We start from the raw sequence: 25580 nt of genomic DNA on the forward strand, positions 1-25580 counted from the left end.
GCTCAGAAAAAAATCTACTAGCATCCAGAGACTTATAAAACCAATTTAAACTGGAAAAGTCAGGTCTCTTCCTACTTTCCATGAGTGGAAAAGCAGTGCTGAACTGCTTTTTTTCCTGCAGGTGTGATATTTGCTTATGGGATAGGGAAAATCCTCTTTGGAAATGTAGATTCTTTAGGTTTGGTGACAGTCCTGCAACAGAAAGACAATTTTTTTCCCTCTCACCTCTGTGAAGAGTACAATTAAAAGAAAAAAATAAAGCAAAGTAAAAAGAGAATTCCCAAAGAAAAATATGTGCCAAATTTAATTTAATAATTTCCTTATTTTACTCTATTTGTAATTTAATGCTTTAATTACAAAGCTTTATTATAACATTTTAATTGTTTATTCATTGATCTGAGACACTCCACGGAATTCCTTCACTGGGATCGTTGCGGTAAAATTACAACACACAGGAGACAGATCAAGCTTGTAGCATTGGCAGTCTCGTGGGTGCTAAAATATCTTCAAAGTCAACACATTTGCTGATGGGCAATAAGAGAGAAGACAAAAAGTAACTTCTCCAGTCCTCTGCTATTTTTAGTGCCTCTGTGGTTGTCTGTACACTTTTTCATGTTGTCTGCTTTATCAGTCATGAAGATAACTGAGCTCAGCTCCAGCCTTGGTGGGTTATCTCAGGCTGTCATAGGAATACACTGAACTCTGGAATGCTGCATGCCCATTGTGAGTGATGGTCAGCAGAGACAGCACAATGGGGGTAATGCCATGTCTTTTACTCTGCTTATTCCCTTTTCAGATGTAATGTCAGAAGTCTGATGCACTTTAAAGATTATGCTGGATTTTTTAACTGTTTTGCAGTAAGAAATTTGATGCAGTGGATACTGAGCAGAACTGACAAAGAAATTATTTGATGTTCCTTTTAAGCCTGTGAAAGTCTGCTCTCAGACTGTAATTTCCTGGAATTTATTATTCACAATTATTCACTGTATTTTGTTTTGGCAAATCTTTTTAACTCTGTTTTGATCACACGCAGTCTTCCATGAATAATCATCATTTCAGACTGGAGCTGTTGTGATAGGTCAAAAGAGAAATATGGCACTGTCATGTTTGTGGCTGCAAATGGAAGAAACCACTTCTAGTGCAGCATTCGCAAATGTGGATATAAAATTTGGCACCTGTAAATATTCATGTACATACACTTGCAACTATGCTCTGGGCTTGATCCAAAGCCACTAGAGGTAACAGAAAGAATGAATATTCATGTTGGTAAAACTTAATTCCTAGATGGTTCACTGAAAGCAAATGTAAAGGGAAAGCAATATAGACAAAAATGCATTAAAGCTGCGAAATGTTCACAGGAAGAAAGTCCTACGTATTACATTCCCATCCTGGTGGGCTGTTTTTGTTTCTGTGCCAAAGAAATAGCACACATGCACACAAATGTGATTACAGTCTTACTTTTAGGACTTTCTTTCCAAAACACAGAAACTTTGCTCCTTAACAAAGCGAAGTTAGGAAAAAAGCTAGAATTTCAAAATATGTGAATCTGGTACAGCATAAATAAAGCTTTTTTTTTTTTTTTTTGGTGTGTGTGTGTGTATGTGTGTATAACAGGAAACTGAAAATGATGAAAAGTGTTATTTGATTTATTACATTTTCACACAAAGATCAATGCATAAAACAAGCAGGAGTTAGCAGCTTCATTGTGGGTAGTGGTGCTTTCATTTTTGTCCTAAAACATGCACCTAATCTCCCACACATGTGAAATTATGTACATTTCAGTCCTCCAAACTGAGCAACTGAGCAGAGCAACACAATCAAAGAAGACTGCATCTGACAGGTTTGTGTCAGTTACTATTTTGTTAGTTTTTAAATATTTTTTTCTCCAACAGAAAGATTGAAGAATAATTTTTAAGAGTTAAATTCTCTTGGATGAGTCTGAATGGGCAAATGCACACCTAGAATGCTGAAATTTCTCTCTAAGGCAGAGGCTGAATTTGGCAGATGGAGTCATTTGACTCTGACATTGGTTTTGCTTGATTTGTGCTCATCCAATGGCAAATATCCATCCTCATGCAACACTGCTATGGCACAGCCTTCAGGTTCCAGCATTGCAAGTTACCTGGAAGTCAAGTTCAGTTCTTTCATGACAAATGGGGTGCCAGAATAGAATATCACTCATACTAGACCACAGAGCTGTGTACTATACAGAAATCTATCACTCCTGTGATCAGATAATAAACAGATTTGGTGCTTATAGTACTACACATCCTTGTAATTTGCACAATATCAAGTTAAATGGAGGGGTTCCCATGCTTACATCTGCATGTCTAGCAAAACATGACCATGTGCAGTCAGGAGAACCTGTCATTTTGTAGTTCAGCTGCATGGGCTCTATTGTCAGCTGGCATAAATCTGCCACTGTCACTTACAAAGAGCAGTGTTATCTTGGACTGAGCTCTTGTTTCTTTATAGGCTGTTTAAAGGATGACAAAAAGTAACAGGGCATCATTTCATATCCTTTCCTTTCACCAAAAATTCCAGAAGCTCTTAATGGTATTTTTCTGTGTACAAGGGAGTGTTTGCCTGATGTAAAAAAAGAGACTGAACACCAAATACATCAAACAATTCTAATGCAAAAGTGAACAACCTCCTGCTGAAGGGAAAGTAAGTACCCATGAATGAGGAAAAAGATGTATATGTGTGAAACTTCTTCTGCCCAAGACCTACTTTGTACCCAACACAGGGTATTCATGGTCTATACCTCAGACTTGATAACACTGAGCTTTCCACATGATCTTCCCTGTTTTGACTTCCAGACATGAAGAATAATGCCCAAATGTTGCCACAGAATTAGATGGTTGCAATTAGACAGTGACAGTAGCTCTGCATTTTTGGAGAAGTCTCCTCATTTCCATTCCAACTGTGGGGCTCTGGAAGTGCTTAGAGAAAAAAGCAGATTTTTTTCTTTCCCTATCCCTGCTTCTACCAATAGCTTTGTAAACTGTGTGACAGAACATTTTTTAGGATATTTTGATAACTTCTCTTCCACCAGGTATTGTTTTGCCTTGACAAATCTGAAGGTTAGCACTGGGCAGGTGTGAAGCCGCAAGGGGAATAATTGCTGCAACAGACAGCGAGGAAAGCAGCTCTTCAGTATGGATACTGATTCAAAAGAAGCATCTTGTATGAACCATGGACAATTGCATTGAGCTCTAAATAACGTGAAATGAATTTTTGATTTTCCCAAAGTTCTTGAAATTTGACGTGAGAGGAAGAGCTACCTGGTATTCTCAGTCTTCCATCTAGTTCAGAAATGCCTTTCATGTCAAATTGGGATGTAAAGTTGCAAATTCTCTCAATCTGAAATTTCCAAATAATTTCATTTCAGAAATACACAAGTAGTCCCATGGCTAGCTTAATTTAGTTAAGAGGAGAGAATTCATTTTTGACTTGTTTTGACTTGTATAAAACCAGCTATGGATAATGAGGTTTTTGTTGGGTGTGATAAAGGTTCATAAAATAAGAAACCACACCAGTTGCTTATACCAGGTTATTTGACCTTGTCAAAATGAAGTATTTAAAAAATCTTGTGTAAAAAAAAATAATATCTGTATATTCCAGAAAATGTTTGAGGCAATTGAATCAGCATTCTCCTATGTTGAATCCTTTTATCTGTAAAATGAGTAAATCAGCTTTAAAAAAAGACTGAAGTGAAAAACAGTGGTTGTGCAATATTTTCAGAGGGCCTGAGAGGTACAGTAGGTCAAAATGTAATATCACTGAAGCTGGTGGAAATTTTGTTAACTACTATAACACGACTCATGTTCTACCCTGTACTTACGAAAATTCAACATTATCTACTTGATGGCCCAGAAAACAGCATCTATATGTACATTTCAGCTGAGGATGCTCTACAATGGAGTACATCAGCTGGATTGTGAATGTTGTAGTCCAAATGCATAAATTAAGCTTCATTATTTGTATTTCTTTTCCATCATGATAAGCTATAAACTAAGTCTGATGAACAATGCACCTTTATGGCTACTCTGGATGCTCCGTGGGTGTACCAGAATGAGATGCTGATTTTATTTGGATTTCTGCCCTTTTGTCCACAGGACTTCAGTTTTGGCATTGTTTGCCTTTGCTGCAAATTTCATTTCTGTTTCAGCATCTGCTCATGGACGGGAGTCTGCTCCTGCTTTTTTTATGGTATCTCTATTGTTGTTTCACCATTGTACATGTGTGTTTGCCGCTCCTGCTTGCTTTCTGCAACAGCTATGCTCTTTCTTCTCCTGTCTGCTGTACCAGACACATTTACATGTAGCCAGGCCTCTGCCTCAAGCATTTAATTTGTTCTAGTAAGGAATGGTCTTCATTTTCATTCTAAATTAATTTCCTTTTTACACAGATCTGTTGTGATAATCCTACCTTTTCTACTGTATTGTATTTAAATTACAAATGCAGAAACAAGACAATGAGGAAAGAAGAAAGGTCAAAACCAATAAAATAAATTGATTTCCTAGCATCTTAAGATTTTTTTCAGTCTACTTCTAGTGAGAGCTTAGTGTGGGGGAAGTTTCTTGTATCCTATTTAATGTCAAGTCATTTGTCATTTATAAGTATTCATAAAGCTTCTCACTAGAATTCAGCTGCATCACAAATTCTACTGATATTATGAGGAAATTATTAATCAAATATTTGCACAAATGCTTGAAAATTAAAAGAAAATATCTATTCTTCATTGTAATTTTTGCTTTTTTACTCCTTTTGGGATTTTTTACTTGTTTGCCATCAGAAATTATGTCCTACAACTTCCAGATCAATATCACAGAATCAAAAGCCTTTCTGTAACAAGCTTTCTATTAACTGCTCAAAGGCAACTTTTGAGTCTTTCCAGAATACTTTCTCCAGGATTTTTTTTTCTAGAGAAGCTATTTGTTACTGCAAGGTGCAGTGATGTTGAACAGGTAACATTTTCATGCAGCATCAGATGCTTCAAGTGCTCAGGTGGCTTCAAGTGCATCTGAGGTTTGCTCCAAGAGATAACAGAAGTGCACAACCATAATTTTCTCTTTAAATAGCCCCTGCTCACAAAGGAAACTACCTGAGGTAACAAATCAGTCTCAGAGATCACACTGTAAACCAAAGAAATAGCCTCCTGGGCTGAAAGCTACTTAGTCATGCAAAGGATGATGTTCAGATAAATAAATCTCATCTACTGATGCTATTTGCAATAAAATGCTGGAATGTTGTGGCTACATCTATGATAGTAACCTGGATGGTGCTAGGGCTTGTTTTCTTGTTCCCATGTTAGCTGGCACAGTGTGGACCCCTTCCCACTGCTAAGTTCTCTTATCTGTAAGCAACCCTGCTAATAATTAAGCTACCAGCTGGGGACAAGTGGAGAAAAGTCCTCGCTTTGTACTGGCTCCCAAATTTTGCCCAAGAAATTTTTGGGAAAGGCTTAATTTGGTGGGCCAAATCTATGCTAATGACTGTTAAGTTATGAAAAAAATATAAGCAAAGAAATTCCCAGGAGCACCACTTTGTTTATTAAAATATTTGTTCCTTATATTCTAAAATAAAAGATCTGTTTGCAGGGAAGGTGTTTCTTAGCATAAGCTCTCCATTCCAAGAGCTGCATTTTAAAGTCACCTTCCCCTTTATATATTGTCTGCAGAGAGCAAACAGCAATAAGTTTTCGTGAAGAACATTGTACTTGCCATTCCCTATGTTATATGAAATGTGCAATTTTACCCATGCATCTTTAGAGGCTTCTGAAAAAGAAAAGCAGCCTGAAGTCTGCTGGGAATGTGCTAATTAAGAGATGTGATTGAAATGTTAATGAAGATATTCTAAGGCTGACAAAGGAAGATGTCTTAATACTCCGCAGTACCATGAGGTCTTTCATTGCCCAGTCACAGCAGAGAAAAATCAAAGGAAATTGAAATAGGAGTAGACCCTGTCCATTTTTGGCTAAGAGTCTGCCCTGTGTCTCTCATATTTGCAGTCAACAGTGGCAGAAAGCTAAAGCAGAGCTCTGGTAGTTCTCCTGAGCATGCCAGATCAGAGACAAACTTTCAAGGCTAATTAGTAAACCTCAAACGCTTGTAACAATGAATTGTTAGCAGCAGCCTTAGAAATTTATTTTTCTTTTAAGCAGTTTGTATCTTTGTTCTGTTAGTGAAGATCTCTGTTTTAAGTAAACATGCCATTTTAATCTTGTCTGGAAATAACATGGACAACCTGACAAAACATTACACTTTTAAAAAATAAAATCACAGAAACACATAGTCACAGAATGGGTAAAGCTGGAAGGCACCACAGCAGATCACCTGATCCAACCTCCATGCTCAAACAGGGTTATCCTAGAAATCATCACACAAGATTGTGTTCAGGTAGTTTTTGAACATCTCCAGTGAAGGAGACTCCACAACCTCCCTGGGCAATCTGTTCAGTGCTTGATCACCTACACAGTAAAGAAATTCTTCCTCACATTCAGGTGGAACTTCCTATGAATCAGTTTCTGCACATCTGTCTCTTGTCCTACTGCTTGGCACCACTGAGAAGAACCTGGATGCATCCCCTTGACACCCTCCCTTCAGATACTTGCAGACATGGATGAGGCCCCCTCTCAGTTGACTCTACTGAAGACTGAACAATCTTCCCTCAGTCTTCCCTTGTAAGTTAGGTACTCCAGTCCCCTAAGCATCTTTATAACCCTCCACTGGACCTGCTCCAGGAGCTCCCTGTCTCTCTTGTACTGAGGAACCCAGAACTGGACACAGCTCTCCAGATGTACCTCACCAGGGCTGAGCAGAGGGGCCAGATCACCACCATTGACCTGCTGGCAACAATGCTCTTCTAATGTACTCCAGGATACCTTTGGCCTTCCTGGCCACAAGGACACACTGCTGGCTCATGGACAGCTCGTTGTCCGCCAGGACACCCAGGTCCGTCTCCACAGAGCTGCTTTCCAGCGGGTCTTAGTACTTGGGGTTACTCTTCCCCAGGAGCAGGACACTGCATTTTCCTTTGCTGAATTTCAGAAGGTTCCATTGCCTATCTCTCCAACTTGTTGAGGTCCCTCTGAGGGGCTGCACAGCCCTCTGGGATATGGGCCAATTGTCCCACCTTTGTGCCATCAGTGAACTTACTGAGGAGGCACATACCCCTTCATGCAAATCATTGATGAGTATGTCAAACAAAGTATTAAATCCTGGGGAACACCTCTAAGGGCAGGTCTTGTGTGACACTTGTTACATGTCTCTGGGATCTGCTGTTCAGCCAGTTCTCAATCTACCTTTCTGTCCACTCATCCAGTCCATGCTTCCTGATTTGCCTATGAGGATGCTGTGAGAGACAAGTGACATTCCTGAACTGGGAAGAAGTGATCTTTGACTATCAACCAGTCTCTTGGACTCCTCTTCCCTGCTGAAAACAGGAAGGACCTGTTCTCATGGGATTGTTTTCATGGGATTGTTCCCAGATGATCCTTTAAGAGGCTAAAATTAACTCTCCTGCAGTCCATGTGTACAATCTTGCTGCTCTGCATCCTCGTCCCTCAATACGGACCTCCACAGTCACAGTTGCTACAGCCAAGGCTGCCCCAACTTTCACATCCTCAACAAGCCGTACCTGTTTCCTAGTATAAGGCTGATCCTTGTGGGATCCTTCAGTACCCGTGTCAGAAAGTCATCAATGCTTTCCAGGAACTTCCTGGTGTGTTTGTGCTTTGCTTTCTTACTTCTCCAGCAGATGCCAGGGTATTAAAGCTCCCCACAAGAACCAGTGCCTGTGACTTTGAGGTTGCTTCAAGCTGCCTGGATTGAACATCTTTTGTGTTGTTTAGTACCTGAATGCATTTATACACAGCACTCAGATGGCAAAAGAGGACCACCTCCATTAAATTACATGACTTTAGGAGTTGGTAGTGCAGTTTTCTAGTAGAGGATCTGTTTGAAATCAGTGCTAGCAGACACGGGTTTTTTTGGCAAGAGTATCTTAGTGAAAGAGTATTCAGATCCATGGCTTTAAAAATATACTTACATTAATTTGTCTATGTAGCAGATGTTCCTGCAAATCTTATGTATTGGGTTGCTCTGTGGCTTTGGGGGAGCTTGCCAACTTCAGTTCCTGAAACTGAAGGAAGACAAAATTTTATCTGCTCTGTGAGGCTGTCCTAGCTATCTTGGACTGCATCTCTGTCAATTGCATCTCTGAGGTGACCTGTTAAGGCTGACAATTCAAAGTCCAGGCTACAGATTTTTTAAGGAAGGTGTGCTCTTTCAGATTACACCTAGTGCAGGCTATGGACTAAAACCCCACTAATATTTGAACCTGGTTAGTCGTGCTTTTGGTGTTCATCTTTCAGTTAAATTTCATCCAAAAGGGATGTATATTCAGTCAACCTTAGACTGCTACATAGTGTGAAACAAATTATGTGGGAAATGGGAATGATTAAGGAATGATCAGGAAATGCTCCTGATCTAAACTAAACCACCAATATGAACACAATCTGTCCTTGAACTGTTGTGAAAATATAGCTATGAAATTTATCAGAGATGTCATGGTGATTTTGATGTCGTTATTCATTAAAATGAACAGAAACAGGGTATCTAAATAGTTTAGAAAATAATTCTAAGCAAGCCATAATGTCCTTTGAAGTCTTAAATTTCTCTTTGGAGCCCTCCAAATAATAAGTGAAATATGAACCAAAAAAAAAAACCACCTAATTTTTTAGTACTACAATTACAGAAAAACAGTACTAAATCAAATACAGTCAAACTAATGGTCTTATATCTGTCATTTAAAATTAACTGACACTGCTATTTATTTGTTTGTAGCATTGAGATTTTTGGTTGGTTCATTGAACTGAGTGTAGATTTTGTTGCACTTCTTTGCTTTAAATTCTTTATGTAGTTGACCTTTCTGGCACAGCAGTTTGGGACCACCACTGATGAAATGTTATTAATATCTTAGCACAGCTACATTAATAATCCAGAGGAAACACAGCTAAACATGCTCCTTCCAGCTTGCACAGTGACTTAGCACCAGTGGTGTGCACAGCTTGTGTAGGTGACCTGTTTTCAGCAGGAGGCCTGGATACACTCATTCCCCATGGTGAAGGAAAGGTGATTCTTTTGGCTGCATCCTCTTGGACTAACACCATATTTGAGGCAGAAGCTGTTTCTCAGCTCAAATTTTGTGAGCTCAGGGTAGCTGATTTTGCTGGAACATCAGTTGCAGTGGATGCTCTATGCCTCTGAAAACTCAGTGTCAGATTTACACAGACCTCTGAGTGACTTGGCAGTTTAGAGGATGCACTGAAAGAGATCTGAAAACTGCACTGCACATAGATTCTCTGGCAAGGCCAGTGAGAGAGCACTGAGTGTTCTGCCTTCCAGTCCTTTTTCCAGATCGCAGGATGGATTACTTCATCTTAATAGCTCGTGCAAACTGTTAATATTATTAACATTTATTAACCCCTCTTGCAGACTGTTAATTAAATAATGCAGAGTCAAACCTTAATTCCTTCAGTGCTGACTGAATATCTCTTCCACTTGACACAATTTCATTTATCATTACCCTGTGTCCCTTGTGTTTAATTTTCAGATGAACTAAATGACTGTATATGGTATTTAAGATACCACATTAAAAACAGCTGTGAACATAACAAACGTAAGCAGGGTTACCAAGAGTTGTCATGGTGAAGCCAGTAAACAAACCTGACTGTAGGAAATTGAGTCCTCAAAAGTGAGGAAAGAACCTTGAGTAAGTCTGTCTTTTAATTTAAACTTATGAAGAATAGCAGTTAATAAGCCTTAGCTGAAATGTGGCAATGTTCTCCACGTGTGACAGGTTTAAGTTTACACATAAATGCTGGAGCAAATGGATGAGCAGATTGCCCAAAGTGTGATCCTAAGTTATGGTAACCCTTTACCCCAGCTTGACTTTTTACTATATCATGCTGCTGTGAGCCCTACCACAGATAAAGGAATGGCTTGATGAATGGGCTTTTGAAGCAGTTAAGCTAATGTTCCCATAAACCTTGGGGAAGTATGCAAATGAGTTTTCTTCTGGATGCTGATAAAAAGCACTATTAATAAATAGAAAATAATTGTTTGGCAAGCAAGATAACCTTTTTCATGGTTGTTGGTATGCAATAAACAATACCAGAAGTTTTAAAGTGTGAGGAACAGTAGCACTGGGAGAATGGTGCTTCCCTCTCTGTAATTTTGCAGTGTTTTCCAGAGCTGTCTTTAAAGGTTGGCTATGGTAAAGAAAGAGAAGATATGTCCAAAGATGAATAAAATCTATCTCCTAGCTAATCAACTACTCATCTCTCCTTTCGTAGGTCTGTCTTTCCCCATCTATTTTGTCCCAGCTGTGATCCTTGGGATCATGACTTTCTGTACCGAGGGTGGAAGGGATAGAGGAAAAATAGAAAACCAGTAATGTTCATCCAACAAAAGAAAAGACTGTTGCAAAGCAATGACATTTTTCCTTTTCTTTCACAAATGTTACTGGGGAAAGCTTTCCCACCTCAAAAGTAAAAATACGTGTGGTGAAATACTGAGAGAAATACAGCACAAGAGCAGATCTTGTTGAGTTGGTGTATCTCACAATTCACGATGGAAAAGGGCAAAGCAGACTTTCTTCATCTCTATAAATAACATGCTGCTTTTTATGTGTGTTAAAAGATTTACAGAATCCTTTCTTTTGGCGCTTGATCACTCTGGCTGGCAGTAGAAACACAGGAACATCATGAACAAAGAGAATCAGAGGAGAAGAAAAATGGCTCTGCAGTTCTACTGGGATCCATTACCATGGCAGTTTGGCCTCTCACACATTAAGTAATGTTTCTTGATTTTGTTTTCCCTTTATAGCCAATATCAGCACAGTGAACACAGAGTACAGGAAAGGCAGCCAAGTGTTCAGAAATTAAGGAAAAATTAAGTTTTGACCCAGGAGCTTTCTAGACCTTGCCTTAGTGTTTCTAGCCAATCCCAAAGTGCTCCAGTTTTCTACACCAAAGCTCTTGCAATTGCTGAAATGGAGGCAAATCAAAACAGATCCTCTGGGCAGAAGAACAAGCGCACTGCCACATGAAATGCCTCATTTACTACCAAAGGCACGGATTTGATATTAGAACTGATAGCAACATTTTAAAATAACTTGTGTATAGAATTTCAAAGTGTATTTTTAAGTTAAAGAATACATTTCAGAAAAATCCAGCAATGAAATCCAAAACGCTTTTTAATATTGCCTTTTATTATACAGCTGTTGACCCCTTCCTTCCCTTTACTGAATTCCATGCCCTTTTCATTATTAGAGCTTAATAAGATATGCAATATCCCAGAAAAGGAAGGTAAGGCATGGCAAGGCAAGGCATGTTCAAAGGAAGGGCTCCAGCCATCATAAAGGCTGCAAAATTGCTTTTTATTAGGAAAAAAAAAATTAGAAGAAGTAATACAAACATTTTTCTGTTACAGTGACACTATAATTTGATGACTTGCACTTGGTTATGTGATTGTGAGCTGTCTATCCTGGTCACTTCCAGCCTATATTTTGACCAGACTTGACACTGTTAACAAGAAGATTAATTTTTTTTAGTCCTGTACTCTCTACCATTGCTTCTTTCAAACAAATCTTACTGGAATTCATATTAGCAGATTTTTTTTTCCAATATAATTTTTAAAAAATATGACTATTATATGACAATTGTTTGGAATGTACAATTATAGACACAGGAAAAGTATGAAAATTAGTGAGACCATCTTGTTATCAATAACTGAAAAACATTTTTCCTCTAACCCAGACCAGCTACATGGTATATAGTGGTCACATATTTTATATTGCCTTCTGTTCAACTGTATGTTTTCTTATAAAAATCCAGTCATTAAGTCTGTCCACAGAGTACAGTGTGACTTGATTAAAACTGACAGTGAAATGATCTCTCTTTACCTATGGTGAATGTGATTATGAGCTGTTCCTCTCAATTTCTCTTTCTTGGCTTTCTGAACATCTTTTTTGACTGTTTTTACTGGGTTGTACAATTAATTTTTCATTCATTGCACATAACAAACAAAAATAAGAAATCCCATTGTTCAAAATCAAATACATTTTCTAGGAATTCAGTGGGCACTGGGTGGTCTCACTGAGACCCCATCTGGGCTGCACAGACCTTGACACCAGACAGTGTGTCCCTACCAGAAAGTAACAACAGGGACTTTGGGAGCTGTGGGGAAGAATTCCCATCTTCGCTGTGGGCATAGTACTGCACCTTTAGCTGATCCCTTAAACAAAGCTAACCTGGCAGCAGCAGGGCTGATGAGCTCAGCAGGGACAACATGGGAAACAAAGCTAAAACAGAACAGGAGGTATCAGCCAGTAAAAATGCCTAGGAAAGGAGCTGGGTTGGGAGAGCTGGGAAATGGGACTGTTGCTTGTGACACAGTTTGTGTGTCACCAAAAGAAATTATTTCACCCTTATTTGTCCTAAAAGACCTGGTCATCTGGAGGAAACATGGTTATCTCTGTGGTTCCATGAAATCTTACTGTTTCCAGCACAACAAGAAACTACTACTTCAGATTTACACAGCCATGAATATATGTTTTTGAGAAATCATAGATTTTTAAAGTCAAAATATTACAAGATTGTCTGCTGTAAATATTGGAGTTACATTGATTTACCACAGATGATATATTAGTCCTTTTACTATTATTTTTTATTTTTTAAACTAGCAGTGCTTTTAATTCAAGTGACATGACAAGAATGAATTTTTCCCTTACAATTCTTACTTTTCTAGTCGCTGCTATTTCCTGTCTTTCTCTGCATTTAAAGAAACAACAATCAGGTTCACATCGCAAAATATATTATTTTAAATGATTATTTTGCCAAGATTAGTTAGTCTTTGTTGTAAACTTTTAAATTTAAATACCTGATTTCCTTATTTAATGAAATTACATTATTACCTTATTTTATGAAATACTAGATTTCATATTTTAAAATGAACATTGTTTAATATGTCAATTTTTTTACAAGCTTCAAAATTACAAGATTACAAGCTTCAAAAGATTATTATTAACCAAAGAGTAAGAAGACTTTTAAAACATATTAGAAATATGGCCTTACAAATGTTCAATTCAAGTTCTTTTAAAATACCAATATCACTGGATGCATTCCACTGTTTAGAACTAATTCCATTTAAGTAAATTAAATATATACAATTTTTCCTCCATGAAAATTAAGAGAAACTTACAGCTTGTTAGGTATTTCTCATATGATTGCAGACTTTTACTGGATGTCTTGTTTAAGCACCTGCTTAGGTGAGAACTGTCTCATTGCCTACCTGATAAAGTGATTTTTAATATTCGTGACTTGCAGTCTGTAGGATTGAGTCTAATGCTAGATATTATTTTTTAATCTCTATTTCACTGCCTACGTTAAAAGTAGACTATGAAATCTGGCCATTTCAGCTTGTACAAGCAAAAACCAGTTGGTTGATCATAACAGTCAACAGAAAAACCTAGTGAAATTTGGCTTAAGTACCGATGCAGAAGGATGAAACTTCCATCGCTTGAAGAAGAAACCATTATGTTGAGAAAGTGCTGTATAGTGCCTATACAATAACCCCACAAATACAACAGAATTTTAATGGAATATGGAATTAGAATAATATGGAGCTAGAATAGGCCTGGAGCTAGCTGTACAGAGAAGAATAAATCCCACAAAATGCTTGTCTGGAGTCATCCTTTTTCTTATCAGGATTTTGAAAAAATGCTTCACCGTGATTTCAGGCATACCATAGCTGTAAGGAAAATCATCTTACTTTTGCTTTTCCAACATTTCTGTTCTTATAGCTGCTAATGAAAATTTAGAAGAAATTTTAAAAAAAGAGACAAGTAATTACAAGCTTACTCATCTTTCCTCCTTGATTCTGAAAGCTGAAAGAAATTATCAAATATTCAGAGATAATTTTATTTCTATCTATTTTCCATCGGTCACCAAAATTCTTCTGAAAACATGAGAGAAAAGACTGTAGAATATGTTAGTTTTATCTAGCAAGCTGTAGTGTTTTTGTGGCATGCTGATTTAGTGAAGAAAGAGAAGTTAATTCTAAGTATTTTGACTGTATTATCAAAACAGTTTTTTGTGCTTTGGTTTTCAGAGATTTTTGAGGTAATTAGGTCATGAAACAAAGCAGTATGATCAAGACCTCCATTTGGACACAGTTAGAGTCTAGCAAAAAGCCTTGTGAAGTACAGAGGATATGCTCTACAGAACACAAGTTTATGCAAATAGCAATGTATGCAAGCATTTTTTAATAACAAGGCAGGAAGTCTGCAATTTTTGCAGCAGAATTAAGAGCTGTGCATCTAATGCTAAAAACTTTACCTTTCAAAAATGGTTTCCTTTGATCTTGAGCCCTGGGATTGAAATTGTACATGATAAGAATTTAATATTTAAGGTTTTAATTATTGAAGGTTTTCTTATTTTTAAATTTTCTGGACAGTGTATCTCAGGAGCATGTAACTTTGAAATGTTACGCCAATTGATTAGCATAAACTCAAGTAAAAATACTGAACCATGACATTTAGAAATGTAATCTTGATTCCACTTAGCTGTTTCTGGCTGGTATCTGAAGGATATGCTACAAAATTAAGTCCTGATGGCAGCACCAGAAAGAAATCCCTAAAGCACTTGTTCAGTTTGGGTTTCTTTTTTGGGTGGAGCAAAACTAGTTTCACTAAAAGTGAAACTTACCGTGTCTAAATGCTGATAACATTTTTCCTTAACATTTACCATTTGCCATCGGAAAAGCCCAAACAAAATGCTTTAAGAATGATTTTGTGACCCTGGGCTTTGCAACATCTGTGGGTTTTGTTTTTGATGCCCCTATCTCACTCTCAGACCCATGCCTGTGGGTGAGCCCATTTCCCCTTGTACAGCCCAGACCTTTGCTGCAGCAGCCTCACAGTGGTCGGTGATGGGTTGCACACCGTAACACACTGGCAGCAGGTATGAGCTGCCCTGAGGCCAGATGGACAAAGTCGAGCTGCCCTTGGATCTGGAGCCCGTGCAGTCACCCAGATAAATCCCTTCCTCTTCCTCTGGATTTTAAGGTTAAGGAAAACCACCACTGAAATATTTAGAAATAAAGCACAGCAATTTATAAGCACTGGTTTTGACCTTTTTTTTCTTATTTAGCCATTACACATGTCTGGCTGATTTCCTCTGGAAAATGGTAATAAAAGTTGTAATATTTATAATTTTTCCATGGAACAGACTCTGGGATTTTTGAAGACCTCTAGAATGGCACATCAGTGCTGTCATGGCTTCCAAAATAGAGATGGACAGGACAAGCACATGCACTGCCTCACAGACAGTGTAGGAACTCCTCTAGGGCTAAAATACAAGTTACAGCAATTTAGGAGAGAGGTTTAAAAATCTGAAATATTTCTCTTCGTGATGTTTTGAAGAAGATCTAAGTGTTTACCTCAAATATATAGAGCCTAGTTTGACACAGATTAAGGACATTTTTAGTACTGTCACAGGTTTTAAAAGAACTGCAACTATCATTGGCTTTGTCATTAAAAACTTTTAATACTGCCATAGTGAGAAAATGGAAGGCAAAATACAAGATTTCCTCAAGCCAATGGTTTTGCTTTTCTTCTGCAAATTTTATCCTTAATGTCCTTAATTAAATTAAACTAATTAATTAAATTAATTAAAGTCCTTAATGCCTTACTCTTCTGCAACTTTCTGAGTATTTTTTAGTTGGTGTGGGACAAAAAAAGTGTCTCTGACACTTCTGACATGTATTGAGCAAAATAGGTCCTCAATAGAGGAAAAACCAGGTTTATACTTTTTTAATGATAATTTTGCCTGTATGCAGGATTTTTTATTTTTTTTAGTTCCTTGAAAGCGAAAAAATGTGAAAAAAAATAAGGAGGAGGAAGACTGCAAAACCAGGATGTTTCAGTGATAGAAGACCAATCTCTTGACAATATGCAGATTGAGAACAGCCTCCTGAAAAACATGGTCCTGATTTTTTCCAGTTTCTCATTTGCATTTGCACATAGTTGCAAGCATGTTTCTTCTGTATGTAGCAGCACAGATGATGAGATAGAAGGTGCATAGTCCCAGTGATGTATGAGGATTTCTTCCCTCTCCTTGCCAAGTTAGGTGGTTACAGTGGCTGTAGCTGCATTCCTGTTTTGACTTTGTTTTCTCAGATTGACTATTACATCCTTCCTCCTCTCTCAGCTGGGAATTAATGATTTTCTCAGTTAAAGCAAACAAAAATGAGGATCTGTTCTACTGTGGGTATTTAAGCACAGCAGGCGTGTGTATGTGGATAAAGGGCACCAGGACTTTTTTCTGGGTTTGCAAGAGATGCCACCTGGAAAAAGCTGAGGAAAAAAAGAACAGTTCAAATTTCACATCAGGTTTCTGAATATAACTCTCCAATGTCCCTTTTCTAGTTTTCTGTTATCTCTGTCAGCTCACTTTCTTATTTTTTCATCTGGCAGCCCTTTGCATGCATGTGAATGACGATTCAAACATTTCAGAAGCTGTTGTTTTCAACTTTTATTAATGTTTCCCAACTAATTCTCTTGTTTTCCTACTGACAGGCCGCCAAAATCACCCTCTGGTGAGTTATAAAAGGGTCTGAGTAGCAGAAATTGGACCCAACATTTGTTGCGGATAATTACTTGATGAGATCTTTGTCACAGAAAATATTCGGCAGCCCACACATCTCTATTTCTCAGCAGCCCACAACACAGGACTCTCAGAACTTTTCTTTCATTAAGCGTAAGAAGCACATCACTAGATCAAAGATACTTTGATTAATTTGGTATCATACTTGATTCTACATAATTTTTGGTTGATTCTTCTGATTCAGCTTAAAGCTTATTTAGACCATGTCCAAGAGCACACACCATTCCCTCCTGCTTCCGGGAATAATACAGTGTAGTGGTAATCAAATCTGAGTTGTTTCATCCCTGATGTCATTCGATATAGCATTACCAGTAATAGCGTGCCAAGGGACATTTCTGCCAAGTTCCAAATCTAGATCTTGAATGAAGCAAAGAAAAAAAAATATTCCAAGAAACCAGCCAGAGATTGTGCTCTGATTACAATCTATTTTAGGATAGGATTTCAGGAATTTAATAAGTGCTGTGTGAATACTCATACATATAGACATGATCAATAAAGTTCATACATTATGTTTTCCACTTGTGAAGTTCAGTTGAATTTGATTTATGATTTTTCCCTAGCAGACTGGGACATAATATTACATATTTGCAACAGACAATAAATGTATAGTATTTAATTTAAACAATGCTTGGATATTGTACAAAATTTGAGGCAACTAAAAAAAATCCTAAGTCATGTCAGAAAAAAAAAATCTTGCTGGGAAAAGGCCTGCCATAAGAAGAAAATAGAAACCAAAAAGAATAGGAGAAAAAAAAAGAATATAGATTTTAAAAGTGTGGGGAAAATAAAATAATCATGTTTGCAAACCCCACCCGTATAAGAACTGGATAAGAAAGAGAACACACTGGTGCCTTGCAGAAGAGCATAGGATTAAGGAAAGAAGAGAGAACATGAATATATCTGATTGTAATATCACTTATAAATAGGACATTACCAATAGTTGTGACATTCTTAGAATGCAGGCATCTCTTCTGGCTGTGGGATTTTAGATAGCAAAAAATTGGAAAAGTAAAATTGGAAGTAAGGGAAAAGCCAAGCAACCAAAAACTAAGGACGAGTGAGAGGAGAAAGAGGGCAAAGAAAGTAAGATAAACCCAGGCAGAGTAAGGCTCTCCAGTGCTTATGGTAACACCATCCTTTTTTCTGTTGATTCTTGATAGTATTACAGCTGTGTGCTGCTCCACCTGTTTGGCTGGTCCTCTGCTCCTCGCTTTGCTCACATGCATTATTGTAAGTTTTCAGGGAGGAAGAAGGTTGGTTGCAGCAACTTGAAAGAATTAATATAATTTGTTTTTATATTTATTAATCATAACTCTTTGGGTGAGTGGACTTTAGCTACAGGTTACAAAAATCTTACTGATATGCAAATTGATATCTATTACATATTTAACTCATTTCTTGTACAAACATCAAATCTTACAAGCCTTTCTGTCATGATCTGGTACACCTGAAGTCTTTGATTAGTCTGCACATATGAATATCTGCTGGGGTGTTCTTTTAAACCTGGTTTGCACCTGTCGACCTTCGAACGAGTTGAGGCTCAGCGCTGGGGCGCAGATTCCAAGTATGTGCTGTGTGATTATTTTCAGCAGCAGAGCTAGAGCTCTTGATGTGAAGAAATTGTAAGCCATGAAATAGCATCATGTACTCCAGAGGGCATTCATTTCCTGACAAACATCTTGCATGAGATATCCTTCCATCTAGGGATGGTTATCCCATTGACAAGAAACGCAGCAGCAGAACCTAAACTCTGGTGTCACACATTCTTACAGGTTAATGCTAAATTGTCAGCATCCTTGTCTTCAAACCTTAACTGGTGAATCCTCACAGCAGATCTGTTTGTAAAGTACACATTATCTTTGTTGTATAGCCTGGGCAAGCAGGAAGGCTTAAACCAGTCATTTAGGGCTCAGGCACTGTTGCACACCCCAGACAGAAGGATTTCTGACCAAACACCAAACCAATAGGTTTATCTTAAAATGAGCCTTATAGAAGAAAAAATAATACATGATGGTAGGGTAAACACAGACAAAATGAATAAATAATCACTTAATTGGAAGGTAATAAAAATATCTTTGAAGGTTAAGCAAAAGAAACACTTTATTTTTAGTTTATTAAGAAAAAAGTCTTATATGAACATAAAGTTAATGTAACACTGGGTTTAAAAATTAACCCCTGTATAAGTTTAGAAACTGTGTGGTTCTTTGAAAAAAAGCCTGTCAAAGAATTTAACAGGCCTCATTGTCTTAAATAAGTGTTGTGTTTGAAAGAGACTTTTGTCCTAAATTTTAGTATTGCATTTTAGGTCAAATTATCTTCAATTTCACTGAAAACTAGTATTGTTTGATAAAATTTGGTTCTGCATTGAATTCAAGGGGGAATTTATTGTTTGTAAGACTAGAACAGAAAATAGGAGAGTGCAAAATTATTCAAATAATGTGCCTATAAATTATGGAAAATAAGGCAGATCAAGTAGAAAATAACAGGAACATTCACAAGATGACACTCAGACTACCCCAGTCTTGGATTTTGGAGCAACTCTGTCAATAATAGAGGATATTTGATTTTTCTGGGCTCTTGAAGTGTTTTCTGGATGTGTATGTGGGTCTGAATGTTCAATCTACAAACAATACACACTGCACCCTCTGCATATCAGGAAGGCTGAGACCTTCATGTATTTATTGAGAGGGTCTACTAGGTACACAAAAAAAATGGGCCATGTACCATACTGTGTGTGCACAATAAGAATCTGACTGTCTTTTGGAAAACACTTTGCCAGACTTTCAACAACAGCTTGGCATTAACCTTCATTATTTTCAGCCCTTTATTTTGTAAAACACACAGTGAAAATTGGCTACATTTGGACTCAAGGTTGCCAAAACATGTCACATACAAATTATAGTAATTAAAAAAAACCTCAAAGAACAAAAAAAACAAAACCAAACCTCCTTAAAATGTGCAGCCTTCATTTCTGACATTTAGGATGAGTCAAAGTGATTTAGAAATTTATGTGTGAAATGTGGAAAGAGAAGAAAAAATCACTGGTCCTTGAACACCATTTTTCAATCAGAACAATTCCTGGTTTTGTATTAGGCCAAAATGATACAACTGGGGAGCACAGCACAGCAGATGGATATATCCAAGCACATTTCTTTTCATGATCTCTGTGTTACCCCAGACTGTAAAATACTCTTAATTTCTAGGACCTTAATTTGCAGCCCTCCCAAATAACTTTTCAATCTGTAGATCTTTAATTTAAAAGAAGGCCCGAGCATTAATAACATAACATAATTCCAATCGGCACTAAAACAGGAAACAGAATATAAAACAAATTAATAACTGTTAATTTCTTCAACTGGGAAAAGTGTTGAATTCTTTCAAGGAATCCTTGTGGTTACTTTTGCTTCTCACTTCTTGTGAGAAATGCAGCCAGAAGGCTAAGGCTGGACTTCAAAACGGAGAGCTTTTCTGACTGTTAAACCACTGGTTTTGTCAACAATTACAACATCCACAAATAATAACCTCAAATAGTAATGATGGCAGTAAAATGGCTGTCTTAAGATAAGCCAAGAAACTTAAGTATGAACAGGAGAGGATAATCAGGATCTGCTACCAGAATGTGAAGGAAGTTCTTGAGTGAGCAAAGGTTGTCAAAGGCTGTGAATGTGAAGAAAACTGTATTAGGACAGAATTATAAATGCAGCAATTTTTAAAAAATGTGAATAGCAAAACAACTAGCTGTTAAATCATATTGATTTAAATCACAAAAGCTATTGAATTTTCCATAAGAAGCTGGATGTTTTGCTGTCATATGTTTTCTAAAAGAGAAAGTAAAATGAAACTGAAAGAGACAGACACTGTGAGAGAAACAGTGGGGAAAGAAAGATATGGAGCTCCAATTATCTCTTGGGTAGATATGCCTTTGCAGTATAATTGCTCTTTGGATCAGCCTGCTGCCTCTGGAACTTTGTTTAGAAGATGATTTTCTTTGTCCCTTCTCCCCAAACTTTTCCACCCTATTACTTAAAACCTAATTATCTTATGACATACTAATTGTCAAGCTGGGCAACTTAATTTTTCAATCTGCAATCTTTATTACTGTCACTTGCCATTTTTGATTCAAGACTTCCAGGGAACAGTTTTGCTTTTATGAGTACCCTTCTAGCCCATCAAAGTCTGGAACTAAGATACATCATGAGATCTCACGTTTTTGCCTGAAGTGCATTTTGCATCCCTTTTTTATCTTCTTGCAGGCTTTGACAGAACAAGGAACCTGATGGTGGTGGAAACAGGGAAAATGAAACAGATCTAAAATAATGTGTGAAGACCTTGCTTGGGTAGAGCAGATGCCTGCCCTGATGGTAAACAGCAACTGCCTTGAACCAAGCAAGTACAACGGATCCTGCATCTCTCTGATTCCCAGGATTTGTGGAACAGCACAATACCACAGCCCATGAAACATGAATGTGAGATGAGAATATCCTTGAGTAGTTGAGTAGTTAAAGGTAGTTTGCTTGTAGGTTGTGTTTCCCCTAAATGTTATCTCCTCTCTTTTTCTTCTCTTCTTCACTTCTCTTCAGTGGAGCAAACAGCAACCTTATGAAGGCAGGGTGGCCCCTGTATCCATCCTTTTTGCATTTTAAATAGAAATGCCATAGCCCACATCCTGCACACTTCAAAGATAAGGTGACTGAGGTAAGACCTAAAAGCACTGATACATTTTTAGCTTATTTCTGCCTTCGTGTTAGTATTTTTGTGCTGTTATGGAGTGATTAAAAGAAACCACAATAAAAACACAGTGTGTGGTATAATTCTAGAGGTTATCTATAATTCTAGAGGTATATTATGTGTGGACCTAGAAACAAAGATCAGACTAGCATACATGTTTGTCTATCTATGCATAAATATGGCTAGCTAAAGATTATGAAGATGGATTCATACTGAATTTCCAGGCACCACTCTAGATGCATTATAGATGAATCTTTTGTATATCTGTCTGCCAATATGTTATGCTTATTTGTTTTTAAAAAGCTCCACAGTAAATCCTTTTCTGGTTTAGAGAAAATAACTTGGATCCAGGAAAAAAAAGGAGCCAGTTTACCTGGGATTACTGGAATTTTGACACTGAGAAATCAAGAGATAACAGCTTGGTAAGGACTATGTTCTGATGACACATTCCTGTGCTTATGGATGAAGGGTGAAAGAGCATCTCCTTTGTGAGCCTCATCCAGCACCAATTACTCACATTTGTCTTTGCAGGGTGTATGCTTAAACAGAGAATATTAGGACTGAAAGGCAGCATGAAGGATGAATAATTCAAAGAGGAGAGCATGCCCTCACTGAGATAAACTAATTTTAAGGAGAGTTTTGCCAGATGACACATGCTTAAGTTTTCATCTGGAATATTATGCTAAATTTTGTTACATAATATTGTATTATCTTGGTCAGTTATTTTGCATTCTATGGAGTTCTTATTTACCTTTGGTTTAAACCCATGTACCTCTGTAGATTTCATTGGTGACATTTTGCACTCTGTAAATTAAGTTAGAATCCAGCATTTGCTTTCTCTGATCTGCTCAGTTATCACATTTCCTCCTTTATGAATCTCTGACTGATGTGTTTACAGCAACAGTACTCACAGTACCACATGGGTATTGTTATTGGGTTAATCTGGGGTAGAGAGGAAATGGGCAGTGTTGCAAAGTGCAGCAGCAAAAGCAGCTTATTAAAAAAAAGTTATTAACTTTTGGGGGAATACTTCAGGATAATGGAGCAAAAGTTTTTACTTTCAAAATGCAATTTTAGGGGAAGAAATGAAAAAACAAGTAGCCCAAGGTTTGTTGTGTACGTGCTTTGCCCGACTCTAAACCAGATCTACCAAATGCAAGATGATCTTCCTAACAGACCTGCTTATAAACTCAGCTGGAAATATGAAATCTGAACTGCTCTAATGAGAATCAGTAAGAAATTCAGCAGCTGAAACTTTTCCTTTTCCAGTAGAATGTGGCAGTTTGACACAGTTAAAATATTTCTCAGGAACAGCACAATTACAACCAATTTTTCAAGCAGACATATTGTCTTGAAAGTAATTTCCAGTGATCAGAAACTCAGGTTCATGCTGGCTGCAGTGAGGGCACCCAGTTTTCCAGGGGGTCTCCATAGCTTGCCTGGAGAGACCAAGGGGGTCAGTCTGCCTGGGAATCCAAGTTCTTTCCTTGCTTACAGCCAGCCAGGTGAGTAGGCTGACTTTGGTGCTGCTTGGGGAACTTGTTAGACTGTGTAGAGAAATCTGACATGTAATGTCAGTGTTTGGGTTTTCCTCTTAACTCTAGAGAAATGTAAATAAGAAAAAAAATGAGTAAGATTAAAAAAATACATTAAATAAATATGTAATTTTTTTTGTAATTTTTTTTGTTCAGTGTTTTATTTATTCTAGGACTTAGTTAGCAATGGCAGTAGGCAACCTGAATATTACTAGCAAGGTGGAAGTTCACATGAAAGTCCATAATTTCTTCATTTCTTTCCGTCCTCCCAAATTTTTACCATTGTGCTTGATACTTCAGTATTTTCCAGTTAGTCCTGGTGAGAATGAAACAGCAGTGATGCAGTCTGGTATTTGCATGTCTGCTGTGCTAAGAGTGCTTCTAGTAATTTGATGGTGGGATTTTTTTTAGCAATTAGTTCTTTATCAAGATAGCAAAATCTATCTTTGAGTGATTCAATCCTCAGCTAAGTCCTGGTGACCCACCACTTGCATTATTTTGCAAACAATTGAGGTACATTTCAGTCCTTTCTAATTTTTGTCACTCAAAAATGGTGTCACTGGATTTAAATAGATATCTTGAACTTTCAGTGGGATGCCAGATACCATCCTCTGAAGTGAAAGAAATTTTTGATACAGTTTTGACTACAGGAGCTTCTTTGGGTACTTGCACACTTTTGTGACCTCTGTTATGGGAAGGATTTAGCTTGAAAATAACATGTGAGCTTTGTTATATGAAGGTTTTAGCTGGGAAATACCCTAGAGACAGGATATTTTTATGGGTTGGTTAAAGTACTCAAAGTCACAGAGGTAATCCTATCATGCTCTGCCATCCTGGTGAAGAAAGCTGGATTTTTCCCAGGTCTGATCTTGGTGATTCTCTTCTGACTTTCTATCTGACTGAGCACAGTGCTTTTTTTTTCTGGGTTCTACTTCCCACAGTTTCCACAACTTGTGCACATCAGCATTTCTTCTGTGTAACACTTGATGAGATAAAGGACAAATTTTACCAAACAGAAAAACTCCATGTTTTTCCCATTTAACTTTTGCAAGTAGAAGTTTACTGAAATTGATTTTATTCAAATGAAGACACAATAATAATAAAAAAATAAAAGAGCAAAATACACTGAGGCTTCACATTATTGCATGATATTTTTCAATGTCACAGGCAAGCCTTCAGTTTGGATCAATGTATTGATTTATATCTACTGAAGGTCTGGCCTGAATAAAATTAACATGTATATATGCCTGTCAAAAAGCTGTGATCTTTTAAGAAAATCTCTGCTTGTTATCAGGGCTGTAACTGTAGCAGATTCCTAATGTTGCACTTAGAAACCTTGTGTTTAAAATGTACTTTAGCACTTAGGCGCCTTCTGTGCAATAAACCAGCTAATCAGGGGGAAAAAAATCTGTTTAACATATTGGTGATATAATCCTTGTGAAGCTAACTTCTGTTAGGCAGAGGCTGCTAAGCACACAACAGGCAAGAGAGAAGGGAAAGAGAAAAGTTGGGAAATGTTGCCAAAATGATACTAAATGTTAATGATCCGATCACAAAAAATTGTCCTTCAAACTGGAGTGTGTAGTAAATAGCAATGAATAAATGTACTTGTCAGAAAGATTTGATTTGTCTAGCAAATCCTTACTGACATATACACTCATTTACTACTATATAGCCTTTTGAAAATGCCATTCCAGCAGAGCATAAAAAAGGTTATTTAGATTAAGTATAGCAACAAGATGAGCAGCATACTGAGTTCATTGGACTACAGGCACACTCATTTAATACCCAGTGCCCCATTACTCTGAATGAAACTGTCTCTGAAAAAAACAATAGGAAAGAAACAGCAAATAAAAACAAGCATAATGATTTAAAACCAAAAGTATGAGCTTCAGTGTAATGCTCTGTACCACCAGTATCTACATTCAGGCCCTGTATAATAGTGCTGGAAAAGGCGTAACTGTATCAGATGGTGCAAAAAATCATCACCAGCCTGTTCCTCCCCTGCTTCCTGACAGCAAAATTGTAACAACCAAAAATGTAACTTCATGAGCACCATTTGAAAATACCTCACAGTGAAAGGAAAAGAAAGAGTCAAATCCAACTTTAAATGGCACCCTTAGGCCTACCGTTCTCATTCAGGGGAATTACATGAGACAGCTGCATTCTGCACTCAGCTGCACTGGCTTTATTGAAAGGATCATTGGGTGGCAAAAAAGTAGTCTCACTCTTTGATAGATCAAAGCAATGCTAACATCTCATAATATACCATTGGCTTCAGGTTTAATGCCCACCTACCAGCTTGTATTTTTTCCACTCCTTCTCTTAACTTTATTGCCACGTCAAGTCAACTTAGGTCTTCCAATATACAGTTTCTGCTGTTATAGGTTAATAGCTTCACATCCTCTTCCTTCAACCCAGGCTTTTGTCAGGAGTTGTTCAAGCATGACAGCCAGGTCAATCATTATTATGATTGCTTCCTTGCATGCAGACAGTGCAGATTTACCACAGAAAGCAACAAGAAACATCAAACTAAATCCAAAACAGAGTCCAAGGAATGCAAGTGTATGTGGACACCTGCACAC

This window comes from Molothrus ater, chromosome 1 (genome assembly GCF_012460135.2).
Source record: "Molothrus ater isolate BHLD 08-10-18 breed brown headed cowbird chromosome 1, BPBGC_Mater_1.1, whole genome shotgun sequence".
Classification (NCBI taxonomy): Eukaryota; Metazoa; Chordata; class Aves; order Passeriformes; family Icteridae; genus Molothrus; species Molothrus ater.